The sequence below is a fragment of the Egretta garzetta genome, unplaced genomic scaffold (assembly GCF_000687185.1).
Source record: "Egretta garzetta isolate BGI_Z169 unplaced genomic scaffold, ASM68718v1 scaffold95, whole genome shotgun sequence".
NCBI classification, from domain to species: Eukaryota; Metazoa; Chordata; class Aves; order Pelecaniformes; family Ardeidae; genus Egretta; species Egretta garzetta.
The window spans coordinates 145,879-154,067 of record NW_009259590.1 but is presented as its reverse complement, the minus strand read 5'-3'; the positions used below and the strand labels follow the sequence as shown (position 1 = coordinate 154,067).

The following is an 8,189-nucleotide window of genomic DNA, read 5'->3' as shown; positions in this document are numbered from 1 at the left end:
TTGGTTTCAGTACTTTATAGTGAGGGAATTTGTAGTATAAGAAAAAAAGATACGAACAAAATCAAGATCATTGATGATGTTCACTGCATCGCTGTGCAAAACAGACCCACAGATTAAGTACAATGTTCACAGGCCTCTTTCTGTAGCAGTTACTTACTTTACCCAGCTGTGTCCAAAGTTATCACGCAGAAGGTGTGATAGGCTAAAACTGTTGCTCAAACTTCTGTTTAAATTTTCCTATCCTAAATTCTGCTGGTTTTCTTCTCTCACTGCTCCTTTGGCTTACGGTTGTTGTTGTTTATGAGATCCCTGAAAAACAGATTCTAGAAGCACTGCAAAACTCATTGCTTATCTTGCAGCAGCAGTTGGAGTTTCCTTCGTTCTCTCCCCACCTCCTTAAAAACTGAATTTTCATGGTGTGGCTTATCATAGATTTGGTATTCTGTAATGGGAAAATCTCTGTTTTCATTCTGGCTTCGTGTCAGGTTTAACAGATGAACTGGCCAAACAAGAAAGCTGTGTAATTGCAGAATCTGATCCATGGAAATGTGAAGACGTTTTCCTCCACGAGAGTGGGCAGCATCACTTCTAATGCAAGCAACGCTCTCTTTCCTCTACCCTTCCCACCAGATAGAATAAATGACCATTTTAGAAAAAAAAAAACAAAACTTTACCCAGACAAGATATAAGAATATTGCATGGTGGAAATAAGTACTTCCATGAGCCAAAACCCCTAAAGAATCCTGGCTGCATGAATTTATAGAATCATAGAATCATAGAATGTTTTGGGTTGGAAGGGACCCCTAGAGGTCATCTAGTCCAACCCCGGCGCAGGGAGCAGGGACACCGCTAACCAGATCAGGTTGCTCAGAGCCCCATCCAACCTGGTCTTGAATGTTCCCAGGGATGGGGCCTCCACCATCTCTCTGGGCAACCCACTCCAGTGTTTTACCACCCTCATTGTAAAGAATTTCTTCCTTCTATCCAGTCTAAACCTACCCTGTTTCAGTTTAAAGCCATTACCCCTTGTCCTGTCACAGCTGGCCTATGTCGTATACTGCAATAGCACGTGCTTGTCCCTTACAACCTCACTCCCCAGTCCCAGCACCCACTGCCCTTCACTCTCTCCCATGCCCTGTGAATGCCTCTGCGTATGGAAAAACCCATACAGTGGCCGGTACCAGAGCGTGCATGCATCGTCCTGAAGGCTGGGTGGGTTTGGTGTGGGCGTGGGGGCACACGCATGCATGCACACACACGTAGGCGCTGATGCCAGCCAGGCAGACAGGCACTCGGTAGGGCTATCATTCAGAGTTTCTCTTCCCTACCCCACCGCAGGTGACTTGTAGGGACTTGCTTTGATTTCGTTGCCTCTCTGTCAGAAGTAGTAGAAACTGCCAGTGGGCTCAGAAGTTACTGAGGGAGAGGAGGGCTGAGAGAAGCATGGGACGAAGAAGAGTGTCACTGCGTAATCCTTATTGTCTTAGGGCGCCGGGTAAAAGCAGCATGCATGTGCTTTTAAATCAAGCTACATTTTCAGGGTTTGAAGATTTAAACCTCTAAAATATCTCAAGCTATTGTTATTTGCCTTCTTAACTATTATAGCACATAAACATAAACTAAGAATGTTTTCACTGAGAAAGTTCAGAAAGATAAGAGAAAAAAATAACTGCATATTAATCTGCTATTCTGAGACAAACCCTGTCCAGCAGCAGTGGTCAAAACTAGCATTGATCAAAAATAGAATTTCAGTTTGTTGAATGACCCCATCATTTATTAAACCAATTTCACTACAAAACTGCACACAGAACCAAGCAGTGGAAATTACTTCTGGAGGAGAATGCTGGAAAAAAATCCTACTCATATAACATAAAAATATTACATGGCACAAAGTATAACATAACCTATTGAATATACTGCGGGTATGGAGCGAGAAAAGAGCTCACCTGGAGCAACCTTACCCTGGAGCTTACAGCCTTTAGGATATTCTGTTGCAACAGCCCTTTCCACATGTCCCTGCCTGGCAGCCCATGGTCAAGAGGAGAGGTGGCACGGCAGTACCATGGGCACAGTGGCACCATGGGCATGGGGATACCACAGGCAGAATTCACACATTGAAAGATCCTCCAGGGTGGTTGAGGCTCTGGAAAATCACTTCTGCATTCACCCCTAGGAACTAGCTTGTCTGCCCCTGCCCCTGCCCCTGCCCTTGCCCCTGCCGAAACCAACTGTTTCAACTTTCCCAAACAATCTGAGACCATTTGATTCAGTTCTTCTGTGATGGAAATGCTCAAAAGCAATTAATTGCTACGGATTTTTGCAAAGCTGCACTTTCCATTGAAGGTTTTTCACCCAGGTGTTATTACCAGCAGTGGTGTGTTAGCCAGCGCTTCCTCTTGCCTCACCAGGTCACAACCTGGTTGTGAGTCCCAGGGCATTTACCAATTTCCTTCTTTCCAATGGAAAAAGACAGAGGGAGGGAAGCATTAAAAATCCAGGATTCCAGTGGTGATCTCAGACCAGTTTCTCACTGCTGTGACTCCAGCGACTCGGAGGAGACAGTGATGCTATCCAGCCCAGCGTTGGGAAAAGCTCCAGATTCACCACTGCCGTGGCCAAGGCGTTAACCGTTCATGGTCCCGCAGCACCAGCTACGCTTGCTTGCCCTGCTGCATTGCAGCTTTTGAGCTGTGTACCTGGGACAGGTTGCAAAGGCACGGGTGAAACAGATGAATGTACTGACAACAGTGAGGAAGCCCTTTCAGAGGGCTGAGCTCCAATAGGTTACATCTGTACAGTACTTATTCAGTGCCTTTCACATGAAATGGCTTGAAACCACTTTATAAAATTTGTGCCCAACCTACCTCTAAGAAAATCAAAGGCAACATGTGGATTTCACCCAGGGAAGGAAGAGGCTTCCTGCAGGTAACTCACACACAGCACTTACAACTCAGATACCATGATGCCTGGGATGGAAGGCTGCTGATGTTTCACCCTGTGTGCAGCTGCACTGTACAAGAGTCCAAACCAGTTATTAGCACCACACTGGTAATATTCTGCCACAGATTTCACCCACAGTCCACAAAAATGAACTTGTTCAGGGCCTGCTGCCAGGGCTGGGATGTGATGGATGTAAAGAAGGGTCAGCAGCAATGCCAGACAGATGGGGAAGGCAAATTTGTTGTTTGGATACGAAACTGGGTTCTTTTGTTGGGTACGTGGAAGTTTACAAGTATGCTTATTTCTCAAGGCATTTTGAAGTTTTTCCTGGAGGCCAGAGCCCTGAGCAGGTTCCTCTACCTTTGATGAAATTCTAAGTCCCACACTGAAAGGGTTCAGCCACAAGGTAGATGGCTATTTCTAGGGCAGGCTACCCAAAGTGCTATCCCAGAGACAAACAGGATATTACTGGTAATAACTGTAACAATAGGGACTGTTTGGATAGTGAGTTGATGCTTTAACATGCTGGTTCCATTCCATCTTTTTAACATCAAATGCTGATTTTCCGTGAGCAAAGGTCCCTCAGCCAGGGTGACTTGCATTGTGTCTAGCTATGTGAGGTTATAAATGTTTAATTAGGGCTGAGGTTGTACCAACAAAAAAATTCAATTCAACTACTAGCGGAGTTGGTTTAATAGTACTAAAATTAACTGGCTTGCTCTCTGAAACACAGAAAGGAGATGCGTGTTATTTGTTACTTAGGCAGCCACCGAGCATCCCATTTGATATTCGTGAACTCTAGAAAAACCAGAAAATTTTAGCATGAAATTTATTAACCCTAAAATCTACATTCAGGCTTCCTAGAGAGGTGGTCGGTGCCCCAAGCCTGTCAGTGTTTTATTTGGGCAATGCCCTTAACAACATGCTTTAACTTTTGGTCACCCTTGACGTGGTCAGGCAGTTGGATGAGATGATTGCTGTAGGTCCTTTCCAACTGGAACTATCCTATTCTTTTCTGTTCTCTTCCATTCCATTCTAAAAGTGCATGTTTTTAAATGTAAAAAAGCTCAGGGATTGAGGAGCAGTACCAATGCCGTGTAACTAGCTCAGGCCACTGTGCAGACAAAGGTGAATGGACTCATTAGGTGGTTGAAGTCTAAGCAGAAGAGGGTGGCGAGTCTTAAGCTGTCTAGTTCAGGCATAGCACATAGATGAATGTCATACAAATTGCTTTAGGAACCAAAGTTGCATCTTTGATAAATGAGAGAGGTTAATCCCTCCAAAGGAGAATTGCAGAGCATCTGCACTAAAGACATAAAGTAGATGGCATAAATATGTCCCTCCCTCCCCTCGTGTGTCGGCACAAAATGGTGAACATTTATAAATAGTGAATCCATTTGAAAAAAATTAGCGGTGGCATGTGATCAGCTAATGAATAGCATACAGAATAGCTCAGCCATGACTGAAGCTCCGTAAATTAAAAGCAATATAGAAGACAGCCATTAATTACAGTTAGGAGACACATTTTTTGTTCTTTAGTGATGATTCAATCTAATTTGTCCAACTTTGCACTGAAGCGGGCTGAAGCACTCACCAGTCTCGTGGAGAAGGGATCCCAACCTTGCTGGCCAGGCAAGCCATGCAGGAAGGGAGAGTCTTCTGCCCTGGAATTTTTACTAGCATAGGAGCAGTACTACTGCTCTTGCCCAAAGAAGTCAGCTTGTCCCCAGGCAAATCCAGAAATCTATCATATCCTGCCTGTATGCCACAGCACTGACTCAGATCCCTGTTCCTCGTGTCCTCCCATGAAAGAAAGGGGTTGGAATTGGGCTGTCACTGATCACGGGGCTGCCCGTGGCTGGCCACTCTCAGTCCTGGGGCAGGCAGGAGCACCCAACTGAGACTTGGGACCAGCCTGACACCATCCACAGGCCATGCACCAAGCAGCTTTGCCTTGCAGCCTCTTCCCATGGGGAAGGAACCACCAAGTAAAGACATGGCAGAAACCGGATAAGAGCTGTAACATCCCAAATTTCTCCAGCTACAGGCACAATAGCACATCTGTCCACACTTTTGATGTGCTAGTTATTTTTAGCTGATTGCTGATGCACATTGGTTTCGACCCATCTCTGCTTGCTGTGGTGTGTAAGAAATGACTTAAACCCCATACCATCACTTTTTTCCCCTATTGAAACTTTATTAGACAGGAAGAGACTAGAGAATTGGAATTTCTGCATGGGTGCTGCTGTGGGAGTCTTCACACTACCACATTCTTGAGACAGTTGTCTCCTATAAACAATCTTGGTAGTACATTAGAGAAACCCTTCACGCAATGTTTGGGGTCATTAAACTGAAAGAGCTATAAATAGCACTGAAAGAGAGCTGTGATGTTTATTTGCATGGATATTTGCAGTGGGGATTTTTTCCTTTTAATGTTCATCCAATTTTGATCATACAGATTTGAACTTCATCCTTGAGACAAGAAAGCATTGACTCTTTTAAGATTTGGCTCTTTGGACTAGCAGCCACAGAATAGATATGTTCATTTTGTCTCTCAGGAGCTAACAGGACTTTTCTGGCAGTCTTCCTGGTACGATCAGAATAAGTCAGGGATCTCAATAAAATATTCAAGGTACGACATGACAGAAACCCACCAGTGCAATTCAAAGGTTCTCATGGCTGGCTTTTTTGAAGATAAATTTCACAACCACTAATTCTTAGGCTCCCCACAAAAGGTTTAATTCTGTGTCCCGTGTCACATAAGCCAGAGGAGATCTAGTGATCCTCAGGCTTTTTCACATCCAGGAAGCCTAGACAGTCTTTATACTGAAGACTATATATACCTATAGTTGATATAGGTGTTTTTTGCCTGAATCACCATGGTTGTTCCACATTCAGATGAAACAGGCACCATATACACCCCCAAGCATCTTAAGACCTTTTCCTTCTGAAGGTGTTTTATGGTATGCAAAGACTTGAGATAACTATCGCTCCTATCTGTCTTCCTCACACACATCCCTGTATTGTCCTGCGGGTGCACAATCCACTTGAAGCCCCTGGAGCCAGAGGTGTGTGCATGCTTTCTCATCCTATTTATGCAGGGCAGATCATTTCTGCAGCAGTGCTCTGAGCCCTGCGGTGACAAAGTCCCCGTTGTCCCCTGGCGCTACTGAAATGCAGCTGTGGCTGGGGAGGAGCCTCCAGCACCTGAGCTGCTTTCTACCTTTGCCTCTGGCTCAGTTATTTGGCTTCGCTTTGTACTATTGCCATTCCTGGTTTGATTTTACACCAACAAAAGCCTTATGCTACAAAGAGGCACAAAAGGGCTCTGCACCGATCCTTCCCATGCCCACCAGCTGATCATCCAGGACTCAACTGACAGCCCAGAGGCTGCTGCAGCCTGATGCAGAGAACTGATTTCTTCAGCCGGTATCAGCAGTCAGTGGACGTCCCTGTGCGTCAAGCACAGCAGGGGACAACACTGCACCATGAATAACATTTATAATCTAAAAACTAGATGTAGAGAATAAGCAAACCACAATGCACATCAGGAAGGATAGCGCAAGGATTTAGAGGTGTAGATGAAGCAGCCATGTTACTTTATCCAGACTTATCCACCCTAAATTCCACCTAAGCCCCCTGTCTGCTATTTTGTATTAGCTATGTGGTGTTTGAAGGGCAATAGGAAACACAAAGCATACTGAGCAAGGATTTAGACCATTTGAATGTGTATCGGTGGTTTGGCTGTAGAATGATGGGGTTTTTTTAAGGTCAACCACAGTCCTGAGGGAATGGGATGGAAAGATGAGAAAGTCAAATGGCTTAAAAATAAGTATTTCTTTGCATGGTATGTGATTAACCCAAGGGACTTATCACTGTACAGAAGTTACTGAGGACAAAATCTTAACAAGGTTTGCAAAAAGGGAGGTTGGACCAGGTATCAGGGAGATTGAGCGCTATCATAAGCTAATGAAAAAGACTGCAAGAGAAGTGTGAGCTGATACCACCTTCTGTGGCCAGCATAAGACCTAAATTTCATCTGATGAATGGCAAATCATCTTAAATCTGCTCATTGCTACATCAGAGATGAAGACTTGACTCCCTGGGCAGTGAGTCTGGCCCAGTCCAGCACGCTTGTACTCAGTGTTGTAGAAAGGGGCTTCTTGGAGTTCTTCTGGATGGGCAAACAGATTTTGCAATTCTGCTTGTGCAGCAATGCACTGCTGCAAAGAGGCATGGAGGGATTTGTCTGGAGCATGAAAAAAGTTAACAGTGGAAGTGTGAGAAAATGACCCTTTCTCCTCCACTACTCCAAGACAGTCAGTCTTAGTCTTTCCCTCTAATCAGTGCAACATTGCAGGAGGTGACATCAGCCAAGGAAACCAAAACCGAAACTGTGGCCTCTGGCCCTTGAAGGACAATCTCTACAGCTTGAGCTAACAATCACGTCCATTATCTTAAAATCAACGCTTGACTCAGTACACACGGCCAGCCACCCACACCAGGGGGCAAAACCACTTACAGGTGGTGCCAGACCAGGCAGTGTTGACAGCCTGGCAGATGCTTTTCAACAGCAGATGTTCCACATGTAGGAAAGAAAAACAAAAACTTAGCAAAGTCTAAGCAACCAAAATTCCTAGACATGTACAAACTTCTTCATTTTGCAGGATGTGGCAGCGTTTTTACTAAATGATCGTTATGATGGCTTAGTTATGGATTAAGTTAACACAAAATACCTCCACTAAAACTTCCTTCTCATTTTCTGTTCTCTTGATAAACCTTGATACCTTAATGTCTGTACTAGTGACACACATCGTTGCTACCATGCATTACTGTGTATATTTTGCTCTGAAGGCAGTGCCTTTCCTATGTCCTAACTTTCCAGTTGTTATGGCCAGACCTAATGACATCATGGAAATGGCAAGGGATGAGGAAGAGCAAGCATATTTCCTTCAATTGTTCTGTTCAGACAAAGTCATTAAACAGTAATGACATCTCCTGTCAAATTATTATTTATCTTTGCAATGAAAAAAATCCAAGTTATTGTATTTCTAGTCTGCTTTTAGGAGCGATGACTCACCAGTCTCCTGTCAGATATATTGTTCATGCATCCCAAGCTATGGGTCTTCCAGCTAAGTCAGGGAGTAGGTTACTGAAGAATGAAAGCTTTATGAATTGTCACCCCAAGTTTTATCCCAAGAGCCACTTAATGAATGAATTCTAGACTGGATTTATAAACTGGCATTTGT

General features: G+C 44.3%; 1 protein-coding gene across 1 annotated transcript in view; it reads left to right on the top strand.

Moving 5' to 3' along the window:
- RHOJ (ras homolog family member J) overlaps positions 1 to 8,189 on the top strand; it is a 57,140-nt gene that overhangs the window by 788 nt on the left and 48,163 nt on the right. The window lies entirely within an intron of this gene.